Source organism: Elephas maximus, chromosome 15 (assembly GCF_024166365.1).
Source record: "Elephas maximus indicus isolate mEleMax1 chromosome 15, mEleMax1 primary haplotype, whole genome shotgun sequence".
NCBI lineage: Eukaryota > Metazoa > Chordata > Mammalia > Proboscidea > Elephantidae > Elephas > Elephas maximus.
The window spans coordinates 1,186,127-1,203,037 of record NC_064833.1 but is presented as its reverse complement, the minus strand read 5'-3'; the positions used below and the strand labels follow the sequence as shown (position 1 = coordinate 1,203,037).

Sequence of the window (16,911 nt, the reverse complement as noted above, 5' to 3'; positions counted from 1 at the left end):
GGAGGTTTAGAGGTCAGATGTCTGTTCCGGACTTTGGCCCTGAGTCTTGTACCCCTGGTGGCTGGGTGGGGGCCAGAGATCAGGGTTCCAAGGAGCACAGCTTTAGAACACATGGAGATGGGAGGGAGCAAGAGGGGACAGAAGGGGCCAGTGTGGGCCAAGTCCGTGTTCTGAAACACGGTTCTCAGGTAAGTGCATGGGCCACTCTGAGCCTCTGCTCTACCTGGGCCATGCTATGCTTTTCCCTGCTTGACACTCCTCCCTTAGGCCAACCTCTCCATAGTCTCTTCCGGCTGAACAGTGACAGCTGGTCCTGGAGCTCAGCCTTGCTGTGGGTCAGGAAAGGGACCTCCTCCATGCTTCCCCATCACTCCTCCTGCCTACCCCCACCAGTTAGCACCCCCCTTCTCTAAGTTGCATTTATGCTGTCATGATACTCATCTGAGTTCTTTGCTAAGCTGTGGATGCCTTCCAGGCTGTGGCTCTGGGCCCTCCAGAGCGCAGGGCTGCACTGGGGCCTGTGTCTGCTAATGGGGTGTGGACTTGGCTGCAGAGACCACCCCTCCCCGTGTCCCCTAGACGCAGCCTCCCTGCTGGTCCAGAAGGCTCCTGGATTCACAGGGCCCAGCCGGAAGGAGTGGCTGTGCTTTTCTTCCCCAAAGAGCCCCAGCTGCCTCTGAGACCGGCAGCCCTCCTGGAATGAGGAAAATGGGCACAGGCACTGCGTGCTGCCTCCATGATCTCAGGCCACCGCGCACACACGTTCCCATAAACAGGAACTGGCCAAGAGCCTTGGGGGGCGTGTTCCCTGTTCTGCCACCTGCCACCTCTGTCCATCCAGCCACATCCTAGGCAGCTGCCTCAATGCCCCAGAACAAGTGCGCTCCCGCGGTGTACTCTGTGAATCAGCACGTCAGCCCTCAGTGAGCTTTCTGGTGCCATCTTTGCAGCACTCCAGGTGGTGGGCACCAGTGTGCTTTGACAAAGGGAAAATGGGCGTGCTGACCGTTGTGCCATGGCCAGGCCGTAGTGTGCAGTGCGCTGGGCTCTTCGCTTCCTGGTTCTCTGCAGGCATCCCCAGGTGCCTGTGTGGCCACTGCACCCCACACACTGTCTGGCACCCCACACTGCCCTGTGCCCCCCACAGGCCTTACCTGGCCTTGGGTCTGCAGCTCCTCCACGCCCTCACTCCAGAGCTGCTCCAGGGCCAGGGCCAGCTCCAGCCCCTCCACGTGCACCCAGGCCTGCTCCTCCTGCAGGTGCTGCAGCCACAGCTGCTCCTCCTGCCACAGCTGCTCCTCCTGCCACAGCTGCATCTGCAGCTGGATCTGCCGCCTCCGGTCCTCCAGCAGCAGCTGCTCCTGGGCCAGGCACAGCTGCACCTCGTGGAGCCTCAGCAGCTCTGGACCCAGGCCCAGCATGGGGCCCCCCTCCCCGCAGCCCTCCATGTCCACAGCAGGGACTAGCGCCAGCTCAGACCCAGGGGCAGCCGCCTGCACTGGTCTGGTGGCTTCCTGTGGCAGCTCTGGCCTGGCCTTTCTGGGGTGGCCCTGGGAAGCCGGCTGGCTGCTGGTCACATGCCCCGCGGGGCCCACCCCCGCCACCTCCCTGGGGCCCCCTGAGGCAGGGGGCGGGGGCTGAGCCTCAGGACCCGGCTGCCCAGCTTTCTGCAGAGCCCTGCCTGCCCTCCTGGCCCGGGCTTTTCGAGATCGACCTCGTTTCCCAGACATAGCCCTCTCCAGCTGCCTCTGCCAGCAAGTGTCTGCTCCCCAGGGCCTGGCTCATCAGAGTGCCTGGCTGTGGTCAGCTGCCTCCGAGGGCATCACGGAGGCTGTGGCAGTGCTGCCCCTGCCTTGCCTGGCAGTGCCGCGGCACTGGCTCAACTCTGCCTTTGGCCCTGGTGGGGCCCTACTCAGCAGGCTGGGCCACGCGAGGGTTTATAGGACTCCAGGTGCGGTGCTCCCGCCGTGCAGGCTGACTAACGTGCTGACAGGGCGGCGGCATTTACAGGCCACAGGCCCCACTGGCCAGACTGGGAGGGAGTCTGAGAGAAACTGGAGGCGGCTCTCTGTGGCTCTCCCAGCCGGACCTACGGCGGGGTGCAGGCTTGTCTGCACCTGCCTGGGCGGGTGCCTGCCTCTGCCCCACCCTGCTCGCGGGAAACTCAAACTCCAGGCCCTCAGGCCGGGAGCTACCGCCTCAGTGACTCTGTACCCAGACCCTCACAGCCACAGGAGACCCCAGTCTCAGCCCATACCTAGAACCCTACAGTTCCCTGCTCGGGTCCCAATGCAGACCGGGCTAGTCAGCACCCTCAGAGAAGCCAGCAGGGCTGGGGTCTGCTGAGGTGCCAGTGGGGCAGGCTGCATGTGGGCTGGGGCGGGGCACTGGGCTTGGAATGGCTGCTTGGCTTTCGTGGCCTGAAAATGGGCAGAAAGGGAGAGACCTGCCTGCCCCTGGGCCCTGGGAGGGAGCTCTGGATGCTGCCGCAGTTGTGGGCACTGGGCTGGGTTGGGGTCCAGCTCCCTGCCTACTAAAACATGGGCCCTGTCTGGGTCCCCAGGGACTGACGGGTGGGGGGGGGGGGGTGGCACAAGGCCAGCCGAGATGGTGGTGTTGGCTGGATACCTGTGGGAGGTGAGGCTCCAGCCAGCCTCTGCCCCAGCGTTTCCCCAGCCCAGGGCTGGCTGACTCACCCCCACGCCCAGGACCCAGGACCCAGGCACAACTCTACCACACTGGCCAGACTGGTTTGCTTGGCCCAGCCCTACCCAGCACCCCACCCCCTGCACTCCTCTCCACTGGTCCTTGACTCCAGAGGCCTGAGAAGATGGATGGACAGCCTGGGCAAGGGGTGGGAGGGAAGAAATGGGGAGACGCACAGACCAAAGAGCCTGGGTGAGGGAAGCCGGGTGGGCAAGATGTTAGGGTGCTGGGTGGGGCCGGCAGGCAGGAGGGGCGGGGACTGCCGGGTCCTCAGAGACGGTGGTGTTTGCTGTTGAAGGACGCTCCACCCTTCTTGTTAAAGGTCTCCCGTGGTGCCCCATAAAAAAAAGGAGGCTCATTAATGCCCAGGACGCAGCAGTTCTCCCAGTGCCCCATAAAAGCCTCCGACCCGCACTGACTGAGCACATCCCCTCCCTCAGGGAAGCCAGGAGAGGACCACCGACCACCCGGGAAGACAGGCGAGCACACAAGGGAGTCCGCGCCCCCCGTGGGCCCCAACGTCCCCAGAGGTGAGAGCCCCCCGGGTCCCAATCTGTTCTTCCGGGGCGGGGACGGGGGCCCGGACACGCTGTGTGTGTATGTGCGCGCGCACGCGTGTGAGTGTGTGTGTGTGGCGCGCACGCTTGTGAGTGTGCGCACCTGCGCGTGTGAGCAGACCCCTCCCCTGCGCCGCGGGCGTGTCCCTCGTGGAGGCGGATGGGCAGGGCGACCTCAGCCCCTCCTGGCTCACCGCCCCTCCTCCGCGCATCCTGCGTGAGGGCTGGTTTGGGGACAGCCCTGGGCTCGAGGGCCCTGCTCCCCACTTCTGTCCACCCCTGCAGCGCAGCTACCTGGGGAGCCCCTCCCGTTCACGCTTCTCACCCTCTTGGTTGGGCCGCGGTCCACCGTGTGCTCCTTGCCGTGCGTGTGGCCCCCTCTTGTGGCAGGGAAGGGAGCCAATCGCCCAGGGCTCCCTCGCAGGCGGCCTCAGGCCCAGCGCCGCATCAGACTGACTGTCGGGCTACAGCCCACCTGCAGTTCCTCCTCCCTCCTGGCTGGCGGTCCTCGGCCTCCTTCCTGGGTTCCTCCTGCCTTCGGCTTCTGTCCCCAGCCCTGTCTTCTCACTCCACCCGAAGCTTAGATTGAGGTTTCTTGTACTGAATTCTCACATCTGTATCTTTAGGCCAAACCTTTCTCTGGCGCTCCAAACCACACATTCAGCTGCCGACTGATTCTCCTACTGGGTGTTCCAGCAACCTCAGACTCCCCAATGCACCCAAAACGAAAATACTCCCTTCTTCTCCTGGGCCCCATCCCTCAGTGACTGCTCCTCACTGACCCCAAGCCCTGGTCATCCTAGTGCTGGTCCCTTTCTCCACCCTCAAAGACAGCTAATCGTGTTCTCTGCTTCTTTCCATCTCTCTTGTTTCCACCCTATTCCGCTCCATCTTCTCACCTGGCTGATGACTGGGCTGTAAACTGGCCTCCCGTCCTCCACCCTATTCCACTCCGTCTTCTCACCCGGCTGATGACTGGGCTGTAAACTGGCCTCCCGTCCTCCACCCTATTCCACTCCATCCTCTCACCCGGCTGATGACTGGGCTGTAAACTGGCCTCCCGTCCTCCACCCTATTCCACTCTGTCTTCTCACCCGGCTGATGACTGGGCTGTAAACTGGCCTCCCGTCCTCCACCCTATTCCACTCCATCCTCTCACCCGGCTGATGACTGGGCTGTAAACTGGCCTCCCGTCCTCCACCCTATTCCACTCCATCTTCTCACCTGGCTGATGACTGGGCTGTAAACTGGCCTCCCGTCCTCCGTTTTCTTCTCCTGGTCTGTTCTCCACAGAGTAGGCAGAGCCTTGCATGGCAGATTAAAGTTCAATCCTGAGGCCTCCGTGCTAAAAACCAGTGATTTTGTCCTACCTTGGGATAAACTCCTAGTGCCCGCCAGCCGTTTTTGTATGTGCCACCCCCTCAAGTGCCAGGATAAAGGACCTGACCTTTGCCCCGAGGAGGGGGTGGACCACAGAAGGTTTGGAAAGTAGTGACTTTATTGTTTTCATAAAAATTATATATGTTCAGTGTATTAATGTGGGTTCATGATTGCACACAGTAGAAACGGACTCAAAGGACATGTGCCTGGTAAAGTACAGGGTCAGTGAGAAGGAGGGAGAACCCCAGTGAGGTTGATTGACAGAATAGCCACAGCAGTGGATGAAAACAAACCAGTGAGACCGGGCGACGTTTCCTTCTGCTCTGCGCGCGGTCGCCGTGAGTCAGAGCCAACTAACAACCACCAAGCAGAAATGGAATTCATAGGAAAGACAACCGGGGATGTGAGGTGTTCCTTCTTGCTGGAGATATGGGCTTGGGAAGTGGGCAGAAATGAGAGGACATAGCCGAGGTCAGGCCCCAGAAAATGTCTGGGTAGGATGCCCCTGTGGTCACTGAAGATCACTACTGATGCTAGTCTGTCACCTCTGCTACCTTCACTGTCAGCCACCATCTCTAACTGCTCCTGTGTCTTGGTGTTGCTTTCTCAAGATTCTGACTCCCGGTGAAAAGTCTCACAGTCTGCTCTCACCTCACGGGCCCATGCTCTTGCTGTTAGGGCAGGGGGGCATGTCTGACCCCTCCCCCCGTCTTGGTTTCTGTAGCAGGAAGTGGGCCGCTACGCACACTCAACAACAGCACCCCAACCTTATAAGACACCAGTCCCTCAGGCTTCAGCAGGCCGCTCTGCTCTTCTCTAAGACCAGCTGTTCTGAGCGATGTGGAGTAAAACAAGACCAGTGTGTCCCCTGGGTCCTGTTTCATTGCTGATTTTTGCTATAATGTGAGTTTCTAGCCCAGAGACAGTGCTGTGTAGGGCACATGAACTGTATAAGCAGTTAGTGGGTCTACATAGGTGGTGGTGCTGGTAGAAGGGCAGGAAAGAACACACTAGCACAGTAGGAACATCTGTTTCAGCCCCTTCACAATGGAAGGTGTCAAATAAAACTGCCCTCCAGGTGGCTGGCTCACGGGCTGGGACATGCATAGACAGCACCCTGTCACCATGGCCATGTCGTACGTGAGCCCATGGAGCAAGTCACTGTGTCCGTTTGCTTATTGAGACCCATCTTTGCAGTGGGGCCACTTTGCCTGCGCTCACACGGGACACCAATACCTTCACACTCTGGGTCTGCTCTGAGAAGTGCACTGACAGAGCATCTTTTAACCTCCTCGTCACCATTCTTCAGCCTTGCTCTCTCCCACATTTCTGGTTCTCTCTGAACCATTAGCTAGAGCTAGTGAGTTGGCACAACCTTATTATTTGATGCATCCAGTTTTATAATACTGGTGAGCTGTTGCAATGTTATGCGATACCAGTAAATTGATCATTGCCATTTTTTATCATGGTAAAAATATATGTAATGTAACATTTGACATTTCAACATTTTTTATACGTACAATTCAGCGACGTTCATCCCATTCATCACGTTGTGGAACCATCACCACCGTGCCTTTCCAGACTGATCCCTTGTCATTCTGAAATATTTTTTTCTTTAGCTCTAGTAATATTTATTACCTTAAATTTAGTCCATCTGATATTAAAATAGCACAGCCAACTTTCTTGTAATTAATTGCTGCATAATATATATTTTGTCCTTTTATTGTTAATGTTTCTGTATCTTTATACTTCAGATGCGTTGATTTTAAGCAACATAAAGCTTTTTCAATCCAGCCTGGTAATCTTTGTCTTTTACTTGAAAATCTTTGTCTATTTACATTTAATATAATCTGTGACACATTTGGGTTTTAGTATTCCTTATTAGTATTTGCTATTTACTTTTCTACCTACTTGGTGTTCCTTTCTACTCACTTTTTTTTTTTTTTTGCCATCTTCTGAAGCATTAAAAATTTTTATTATGCAGGACTAATAGACCGCAACTACCACAGCCTCCACCAGATTGAGTCCAGCACAACTAGCTGGTGCCTGACTACCATTACTGACTGCTCTAACGGGGGTCACACTAGAGGGCCCCAGACAGAGATGGAGAAAAGCATAGAACAAAATTCTAACTCACACACACAAAAAAAGACCAGACTTACTGGTCTGACAGGGAGTGGAAAAACCACAAGAATATGGCCCCCAAACACCATTTTAACTCAGTACTGAAGTCACTCCTAAGGTTCACCCTTCAGCCAATGATTCGACAGGCCCATAAAACAAAACGAGACTAAGTGGGCATACCTGCCCAGGGGGAAGGATGAGAAGGCAGGAGGGGACAGGAAATCTGGTAATGGGGAACCCAAGGTTGAGAAGGGGAGAGTGTTGACATGTTGTGGGGTCAGCGAACAATGTCACAAAACAATATGTGTATTAATTGTTTAATGAGAAACTAATTTGCTCTGTAAACCTTCATCTAAAGTACAATTAAAAAAAATAAAGGGGAAAGTAAATGAACATGAGTTTATCTAGGAAAAAAATTTTAGTATCCAATTTTTCCTACTAGTAGCAAGTGTAAATTTGTATTTTCTAATACTGCATTGGAATGCAAAAGTTGGAAACAAAGAAGAAGGATCAGTAGTTGGAAAATATGGCCTTGGGGATAGAAACAATGCCAGAGATCGAATGATAGAATTTTGCAAGACCAACAACTTCTTCATTGCAAATACCTTCTTTCACCAACATAAACAGCATCTATGCACATGGACCTCGCCAGATGGAACACACAGAAATCAAATTGACTACATTTGTGGAAAGGGACGATGGAAAAGTTCAATATCATCAGTCAGAACAAGGCCAGGGGCCGACTGTGGAACAGACCATCAATTGCTCATATGCAAGTTCAAGCTGAAACTGAAGAAAATCAGAGCAAGTCCACGAGAGCCAAAATATGACCTTGAGTATATCCCACCTGAATTTAGAGACCATCTGAAGAATACCTTTGACACATTGAACACTAGTGACCGCAGACCAGACGAGTTGTGGAATGACATCAAAGACATCATCCATGAAGAAAGCAAGAGGTCATTGAAAAGACAGGAAAGAAAGAAAAGACCCAGATGGACGTCAGAGGAGACTCTGAAACTTGCTCTTGAGCGTCAAGCAGCTAGAGCAAAAGAAAGAATTGATGAAGTAAAAGAACTGAACAGAAGATTCCAAAGGGCCTCTTGAGAAGACAAAGAAAAGTATTATAATGGCACGTGCAAAGAGCTGGAGATGGAAAACCAAAAGGGAAGAACATGCTCGGCGTTTCTCAAGCTGAAGAAACTGAAGAAAAAATTCAATCCTTGAGTTGCAACAGTGAAGGATTCCATGGGGAAAATATTAAATGACGCAGGAAGCATCAAAAGAAGATGGAAGGAATACACAGAGTCATTATACCAAAAAGAATTAGTCAATGTTCAACCATTTCAAGAGGTGGCATATGATCAGGAACTGATGGTACCAAAGGAAGAAGTCCAAGCTGCTCTGAAGGCATTGGCGAAAAACAAGGCTCCAGGAATTGATGCAATATCAATTGAGATGTTTCAACAAATAGATGCAGCACTGGAGGTGCTCACTCATCTGTGCCAAGAAATATGGAAGACAGCTTTCTGGCCAACTGACTGGAAGAGATCCATATTTATGCCTATTCCCAAGAAAGGTGATCCAACTGAATGTGGAAATTATAGAACAATACCATCAATATCACACACAAGCAAAATTTTGCTGAAGATCATTCAAAAATGGCTGCAGCAGTATATCGACAGGGAACTGCCAGAAATTCAGGCCGGTTTCAGAAGAGGACATGGAACCAGGGATATCATTGCTGATGTCAGATGGGTCCTGGCTGAAAGCAGAGAATACCAGAAGGATGTTTACCTGTGTTTTATTGACTGTGTAAAGGCATTCGACTGTGTGGATCATAACAAACTATGGATAACCCTGAGAAAAATGGGAATTCCAGAACACTTAATTGTGCTCATGAGAAGCATTTACGTAGATCAAGAGGCAGTTGTTTGGACAGAGCAAGGGGATACTGATTGGTTTAAAGTCAGGAAAGGTGTGCGTCAGGGTCGTATTCTTTCACCATACCTATTTAATCTGTATGCTGAACAAATAATCCGAGAAGCTGGACTATATGAAGAAGAACGGGGCATCAGGATTGGAGAAAGACTCATTAACAACCTGCATTATGCAGATGACACAACCTTGCTTGCTGAAAGTGAAGAGGACTTGAAGCACTTACTAATGAAGATCAAAGACCACAGCCTTCAGTATGGATTGCACCTCAACATAAAGAAAACAAAAATCCTCACAACTGGACCAATGAGCAACATCATGATAAACGGAGAAAAGATTGAAGTTGTCAAGGATTTCATTTTACTTGGATCCACAATCAACAGCCATGGAAGCAGCAGTCCAGAAATGAAAAGACGCATTGCATTGGGTAAATCTGCTGCAAAGGACCTCTTCAAAGTGTTGAAGAGCAAAGATGTCACCCTGAAGACTAAGGTGTGCCTGACCCAAGCCATGGTATTTTCAATCGTATCATATGTATGTGAAAGCTGGACAGTGAATAAGGAAGACCGAAGAAGAGTTGACACCTTTGAATTGTTTCAGGGAAGAATATTGAATACCCCATGGACTGCCAAAAGAACGAAGAAATTTGTCTTGGAAGAAGTGCAGCCAGAATGCTCCTTAGAGGCAAGGATGGCGAGACTGCGTCTTACATACTTTGGACATGTTGGAAGGGATCAGTCCCTGGAGAAGGACATCATGCTTGGCAGAGTACAGGGTCAGCGGAAAAGAGGAAGACCCTCAACGAGGTGGATTGACACAGTGGCTGCAACAATGAGCTCAAGGATAACAAGGACTGTAAGGATGGCGCAGGACTGGGCAGTGTTTCGTTCTGTTGTGCATAGGGTCGCTATGAGTCGGAACCGACTTGACAGCACCTAATAATGACAACAACAATGCTGCATAACAAATTACCACAAACTTACTGGCCACAAGTTAAACTGGGTCCTTCCCGTCGTGGCTCAGGCTGTAGTCATGTTGTTGGCTGGGGCTGCAGTTTCATCTGTAGGCTTAACTAGGGAAGAATCCTCTTCCAAGTTTATTTATGTTCTTGGCAAAATTCATTTCCCCAGCATTTTACTGACTGTTGGCTGGGGGCCACTCTTCTGTCTCAGAGGCTGCCCACAATTCCTTGCCATGTGGCCTCTCCATAGGCAGTTGACACATGGCTGCTTCCTCGAGGCCAACAGGAGACCCATCTTAGATAACACAACATAACCATGGGGGTATATCCCAACACCTTTGCCGTATTCCATTGGCTGGAAGCAAGACAGCACTGATCTCCCCATACTCAAGGAGAAGGGCTTATACAAAGCGTAAAGCATTGGGTGTCACCGTAACATGGGTCTGCCATGACATTCTTTTAATAGTCTTTTAACAGGGTTTACAAAATAATCTAATTCTTCAAGTCTAGTATAATTGTCCTCTTCCCTGACGTTGCAGGAACCTTAGAGCAGTTTAACAACACTTACTATCTTGCCGTATATGTACTATTATTTTTTGTGTATTTTAATTTTCATATATATGTGAGGTTAGTGCTTTTGTTTTATACTATTTACTTACATATTTATCATTTTTATTGAACTTCATTCCTTCTTGCACCTGTAAGTCTTATTTGGCTTTTTCCTTTTGCCTGAAGAACATCTTTTGTATTTAGAGTGGGCCTGCTACTGTTGGATTCTTTTAAGGTTTTTTTTTTTTTTTTTTTTTTGCCCAAAGGTGTGTTATTTCGCCTCTTTTTAAAAACTTTGTAACCTGTTTGAAGACAATGTATCTCATTTCGTCTGACTAATTAAAATTTTTTTTTCCCTGTCTTTAATTTTTAGCTATATTACTGTGGTTTGCTTTGGTATATGTGTGGGGTTTTTTTGTATTTATCCTAATTGGAATTTACAGTGCACATCAAAGCTGTGAGTTGATGTCTTCTGTTAGCTTTGAAAATTTCTCTTCAAATGTTGCTGCCATCCTGTTCTGTCTGTCTTTTTTGTTTGCAGCTCCAGTTACACCTGCACTAGACCTTTTCAGTGTATACCGTACATTCCTATTTTCCATCCTTTTATCTCTCTGTTCATTAATCTGGAAAGTTTCTTTTGTATTATAGTCTAGTTTACTACTTATATTTTCAGTTATATCTATTATGCTGTTAAACTCATCCACTGAGTGCTTAATTTCAATTTTTGTATTTATACATTGCAGACTTTTCATTTGATTCTTTGTTGTTTCTACTTCTCTGCCCAAACTTTTCAATCTTGTCTTTAAATTTCTTGAACATACTGAGCATAATTATTTTAAGTAATGTCTAAGAAATCCATTATTGGATCTCTTTCTATTGTCCATCATTTCTCTTGCTTTTCAGTCATATCTTGTTTTTTCATTTGCTTGATTATTTTTAGAGTGCATGGGGCCCTGGTGGCACAGTGGTTAAGCGTTTGGCTGCTAACCAAAGCTTTGGCTGTTCGAATCCACCAGCTGCTCTTTGGAAACCCTATGAGGCAGTTCTACGCTGTCCTATAGGGTCGATGGCAATGGGTTTGGTTTGGTTTTTTGGTACGTACCATATTAAAAATTTTGGAGTGTGTTTAAGATCTGAACAATAGCACCTTCCTCCAGGGAAGATTTGTTTTATTTCTAGTAGGCAGCTAGGGACAGTCCCAGGTCACAATCCAATCAGGGATCGAGATGATTTGAAGCTGGGCATCTGTTCCAGAGAGTTGCTTTATTTCCTGAAGGATGTAGTCATTTAGGATTCCTACCCAGATACGGCTGCCTGAAAAAAATGAACACCCATTTAAATTTGAATTTCAGATAAACAGTTTTAGTGTAAATATGTCCCCAAAATTGTGTCCTGTATTTTTATTTGCTAAATTTGGCAGCACTAAACCCAAAGCCTTACCAAGTGCTACGAATTTCAATTTTCGTCTCCTCAGCTCTATGATCTGCAAAAGCCTTGTTTCGTTCCTTAGCCTTTCTACTGACACTTTTGCTTTCAATATTGGCAATTATCTCTAGGTAGAACTCACTGTCTTAGTTACCTGGTGCTGCCGTTACAAAAATACCACAACTGGGTGACTCTAAGGAACAGATATGTATTGTCTCACCGTTCTAGAGGTCGGAAGTCCAACTCAGGTCATTGACTAAGGGGAGGGTCCTTCCTTCTTGGCGTTCCTTGTCTATAGATGGTCCTTCACATGGCCTGTCTCCCCTGTGTGTCTCCGTGTTTATTCTGTGCTTTTTCTCCCTCTGAACTTTATTTTGTTGTTGTTGAGAATATACACAGCAGAACATACACCAGTTCAGCAATTTCTACATGTACGAGTCAGTGATATTGATTACATTCTTTGAGGTGTGCAATCATTCGCACCCTCCTTTTCTGGATTGTTCTTCTCTCATTAACGTAAACTCACTGTCCCCCCAAGGTTCCTATCTAATCTTTCGAGTTGCTGTCGTCAATTCGATCCCCTTAAAAGAACATAATGTTGAAGGCAGACCTTTTTTACTAGTTAAGCTAAACTATTGTTTGGTTTTAAGATGACTTCAGGGGATATTTTTGGTTTAAGGTTTGAAGATTATCTCAAAACAATAGTTTCAGGGGTTCATCCACCCTCCATGGCTCCAGAAAATCTAGAGCCCATGCAAATTTGAACTTGTGTCCTATAATTTTCCCCCTTTTGATCAGGGTTCTTCTATGAAATCTTGGATTTAAAATGTTCAGTAATGATAGCCAGGCACCGTCCAGTTCTTCTGGCCTCATGGCAAAGGAGGCAGCTGTTCATGGAAACAGTTAGCCACGGACTCCTTATCCTCCCCTTATCCCCGACTCTCCTTCTTCCTCTGTTGCCCCAGGCGAATAGAGACCAATTGTCATGCCTTGGGTGGCGACTTGCAAGCTTTCAATACCCCAGGGACTATGCAGCGAACTAGGAGGTAGAGCAGAAGCATTAAACATATTAGGGCAATTAACTGGGGTGTCCCATGAAACCCTAACTCTGAACCTCCAAACCGAGGTGCTCAATCCCACGAGGTGTTGGGATGAACATAAGCAGCCTCAGCAGCTACTCTCTCTCTCTCTTTTTTTTTTGGTAAATATGTTGTTGTAAATATCACGCAACTTTTGCCAATTCAACTTTTTACGGGTGTAGAAATTATTGGCAGTGTCTTAGTCACCTAGTGCTGCTATAACAGAAATACCACAAGTGGATGGCTTTAACAGACAGTTTATTCTCTCACAGTAAGTAGGACAGAAGTCCAAATTCAGGGCGTCAGCTTCAGGGGAGGCTCTCTGTCAGCTCTGGAGGAAGGTCCTTGTCGTCAGTCTCCTCTGGACCAGGAGCTTCTCCACACAAGGTACCAGGTACAAAGGAAGTGCTCTGCTCCTGGCACTGCTTTCTTGGTGGTATGAGATCCCCAACTCTCTGCTTCTCTTTCCTTTTATCTCTTGTAAGACAAAAGGTGGTGCGGGCCACATCCCAGGGAAACTCTCCTTACATTGAATCAGGGATGTGACCTGAGCAGGGGTGTTCCATCCCACCCTAATCCTCTTTAACCACAGGCAGAGATTATAATTTATAACACATAGGAAAATCACAAAATGGAGGACAACCACACAATACTGGGAATCATGGCCTCACCAAATTGATACACATGTTTTTGGGGGACACAATTCAATCCATAACAGATGGCAATTACAGTAATTGGCTGTGCAACCCTACCCTTAGTCAATGTGATTTTTCTATAACTGTTAATGCCCCTTCTCCGCTCCCCCCGTCCCTGGTAACCACTAATAAACTTCGATCTGTATACAGTTGCATTTTCTTGCCTCTTTTGTATCAGTAAACTCATATAGTATTTGTCCTTTTGTGGACTGGCTTATTTCACTCAGGATAATATCTTCAAGCTTCATCCATAGTGCAGCATGTATCAAGACTTCATTTGTTCTACTGACTGAGTAGTATTCCATTGTATGTACGTACCACATTCTGTTTATCCATTCACCTGTTGATGAATGTTTAGGTTGTTTTCACCTTTTGGTTATTGTGAATAGCACTGCAGTGAACATAAGTTGTATAAGTCTCTTTTTAAGTCTCCGCTTCCAGGTCTTTTGTGTATACATCTAGGAGTGGAGTTGCTGGGTCATATGGTAGTTCTATTTTTATTTTTTTGAGGAACCATCACACTGTTTTTCACAATGGCTGTACCATTTTGCATTCCTACCGGCAATGGATACCAGTAAAAGAAGTCAAAGCTGCCCTGAAGGCATTGGCAAAAAACAAGACTCCAGGAATGGACAGAATACCAATTGAGATATTTCAACAAACAGATGCAGCATGGAGGTGCTCACTCACCTATGTCAAGAAACATAGAAGACAGCTTCCTGGCCAACCGACTAGAAGAGATCCATATTTATGCCTACTCCCAAGAAAGGTGATACAACCCAATGTAGAAATTATTGAAAAATATCATTAATATTACACACAAGTAAAATTTTGCTGAAGATCATTCAAAAGCGGTTACAGCAGTATATCAACAGGGAACGGCCAGAAGTTCAAGCTGGATTCAGAAGAGGACGTGGAATGAGGGATATCATTGCTGATGTCAGATGGATCCTGGCTGAAAGCGGAGAGTACCGGAAAGATGTTTACCTGTGTTTTATTGACTATGTAAAGGCATTTGACTGTGTGGATCATAACAAATTATGGATAACATTGTGAAGAATGGGAATTCCAGAACATTTAATTGTCATCATGCAGAACCTGCCCATAGACCAAGAAGTAGTCATTCAAACAGAACAAGGGGCACCGCATAGTTTAAAGTCAGGAAAGACGTTCGTCAGGGTTGTATCCTTTCACCACACTTATTCAACCTGTATGCTGAGCAAATGTTCCAAGAAGCTGGATTATATGAAGAAGAACGGGTCATCAGGATTGGGGGGAGACTCATTAACAACCTTCGGGATGCAGATGATACAACTTTGCTTGCTGAAAGCAAAGAGGATTTGAAGCACATATTGATGAAGATCAAAGACCACAGCCATCAGTATGGATTACACCTCAACATAAAGAAAACAAAAATCCTCACAACTGGACCAATGAGCAACATCATGATAAACGGAGAAAAGATTGAAGTTGTCAAGGATTTCATTTCACTTGGATCCACAATCAACATCCATAGAAGCAGCAGTCAAGTAGTCAAAAGACGCATTGCATTGGGCAAATCTGCTGCAAAGGACCTCTTCAAAGTGTTGAAGAACAAAGATGTCACCTTGAAAACTAAGGTGCACCTGACCCAAGCCATGGTATTTTCAACAGCCATGGTATTTTCAATCCCATCATATGCATGTGAAACATGGACAATTAGTAAGGAAGACCGAAGAAGGATTGACACTTTTGAACTGTGGTGTTGGCGAAGAATATTGAATATACCATGGACTGCCAGAAGAATGAATAAATCTGTCTTGGAAGAAGTACAGCCAGAATGCTCCTTAGAAGCAAGGACGGCGAGACTGCGTCTTACATACTTTGGACATGTTGTCAGGAGGGATCAGTCTCTGGAGAAGGACATCATGCTTGGCAGAGTACAGGGTCAGCGGAAAAGAGGAAGACCCTCAACTAGGTGGATTGACACAGTGGCTGCAACAATGGGCTCAAGCATAACAACGATTGTAAAGATGGCGCAGGGCTGGGCAGTGCTTCGTTCTGTTGTGCGTAGGGTCGCTATGAGTCGGAGCCGACTCAACGGCATCTAACAACAGCTATGATGTGTCTTGGTGTAGATCTCTTTCAGTTTATTCTATTTGAGGTTCTTTGAGCCTCTTGGATTTGTAGATTCATATTCTTTGTCAGATTGGGGAAATTTCTGTCATTATTTCTTCAAATATTCTTCATGTCACTTTCTTTCTCTCATTGCCTTCTGGAATTCCCATAAGCATATTAGGTCTCTTGTTGTCCCATAATTCCATTAAACTGTGCTCAGCCTTCTTGAGCCTCCATTCGTGTTTCTCATCAGTGTCTGTAATTTTAACTACGTTTTTCTCTAATTTGTTGATTCTTTCTTCTGCCTGGTTAAATCTGTTGGTAACCCTTCTATTGTGTTTCTCATCTCGGTTATTGTCCCCTTCAGTTGCAATAGATCCTCATTTTGTTCTTGTAGTGTTTTCCTTATTTCTTTTAGCTCTTTTCCTATGTTATCCCTTAGTTCTTTAATTATGTTTAATGTTGTATTATGTTCTTTCATTGTTTTCATTATTTGGTCATCCATAGATGCTCCCTTTGTCATATTCATTTGGATGGGCCATTGTGTTTCTGTTCTTTGTGTGTCTTCTGATTTTTTCACTGGGGCATTGGAATTTTTCGAGGGTGTTGACTTTCTCAGTTTTCCCCAATATTTGGTGTTTTTGCCTGAGCTAATTTCTGCCTTCAGCCTTCGCTTACCGTTTCCTTTTCCGATCTGTGATAGTTCCTTCTCTCTTCCTGGTTTAATTGAGATTCAAAAGTTTCAGATCTTGTTTTTCAACTTTCAGCCTCTCCCAAACACACCTAAGAACATGCCTTGGTCAGTCTGTCCACCAGTAGCCACCACCACTCAGGCAAGACAATGCGTACTAATCAATCTGGCCACCAGGGGGAATAGTCCCCTCTCTCTGGTTATTACTTCCTTCCCTTCTCTATTCCTGCAATCATGTTTGGGGCTTGGTGTTATCTTCTATTTTTTTCTGAGGTTTCCTTCTCTGCTCTGTGGCAGCTGCTTATATCTGAGCTGGCATTCAGGGGGAAGCACAGGTAGACTTTCCTCCATTTCAGGAAGAGGAGCAGCTGGCACTCCCCAGAAGGACCTCTAAGAAGTCTGTCTTCTTGGTTTCACCGCCTCGCTGGCCCTGTGGTGGTTGTGGGAGCAGTCTCTGCTTTGGTTACCCACCTCCTGCCTCTGCTACTGTAGGAGTTTGTATCATCCCGGCAGCTGACAGTTACTGGCTGGAGGCAGGGTAATCACACTCCGAATAGACTCCCAGGGAGGTCTGCCTTGTTGCTATCAGGGCCTACCCCATAGTATGCGGGCTGTGGGCGTAGCCTCTACTGAAGATGCCTTCTTCCTAACACATAGCAGCCTCAGTCAGCAGTCCTCAGTGCCAGCTGTAAGGGGGAGCAGTCAGACC

The 16,911-nt window shown here is 47.9% G+C and overlaps 1 protein-coding gene across 1 annotated transcript in view; it reads left to right on the top strand.

Annotated features, from left to right (window-relative positions):
• The first annotated feature begins 3,128 nt into the window (after window positions 1–3,128).
• Window positions 3,129–16,911, top strand: part of LOC126059065 (IQ motif and ankyrin repeat domain-containing protein 1-like) — a 28,728-nt gene continuing 14,945 nt past the window's right edge. The window contains exon 1 of the mRNA XM_049854589.1: window positions 3,129–3,236. The gene's annotated coding sequence lies outside the window, so the exon portion shown is untranslated. The remainder of the gene's footprint in view (window positions 3,237–16,911) is intronic.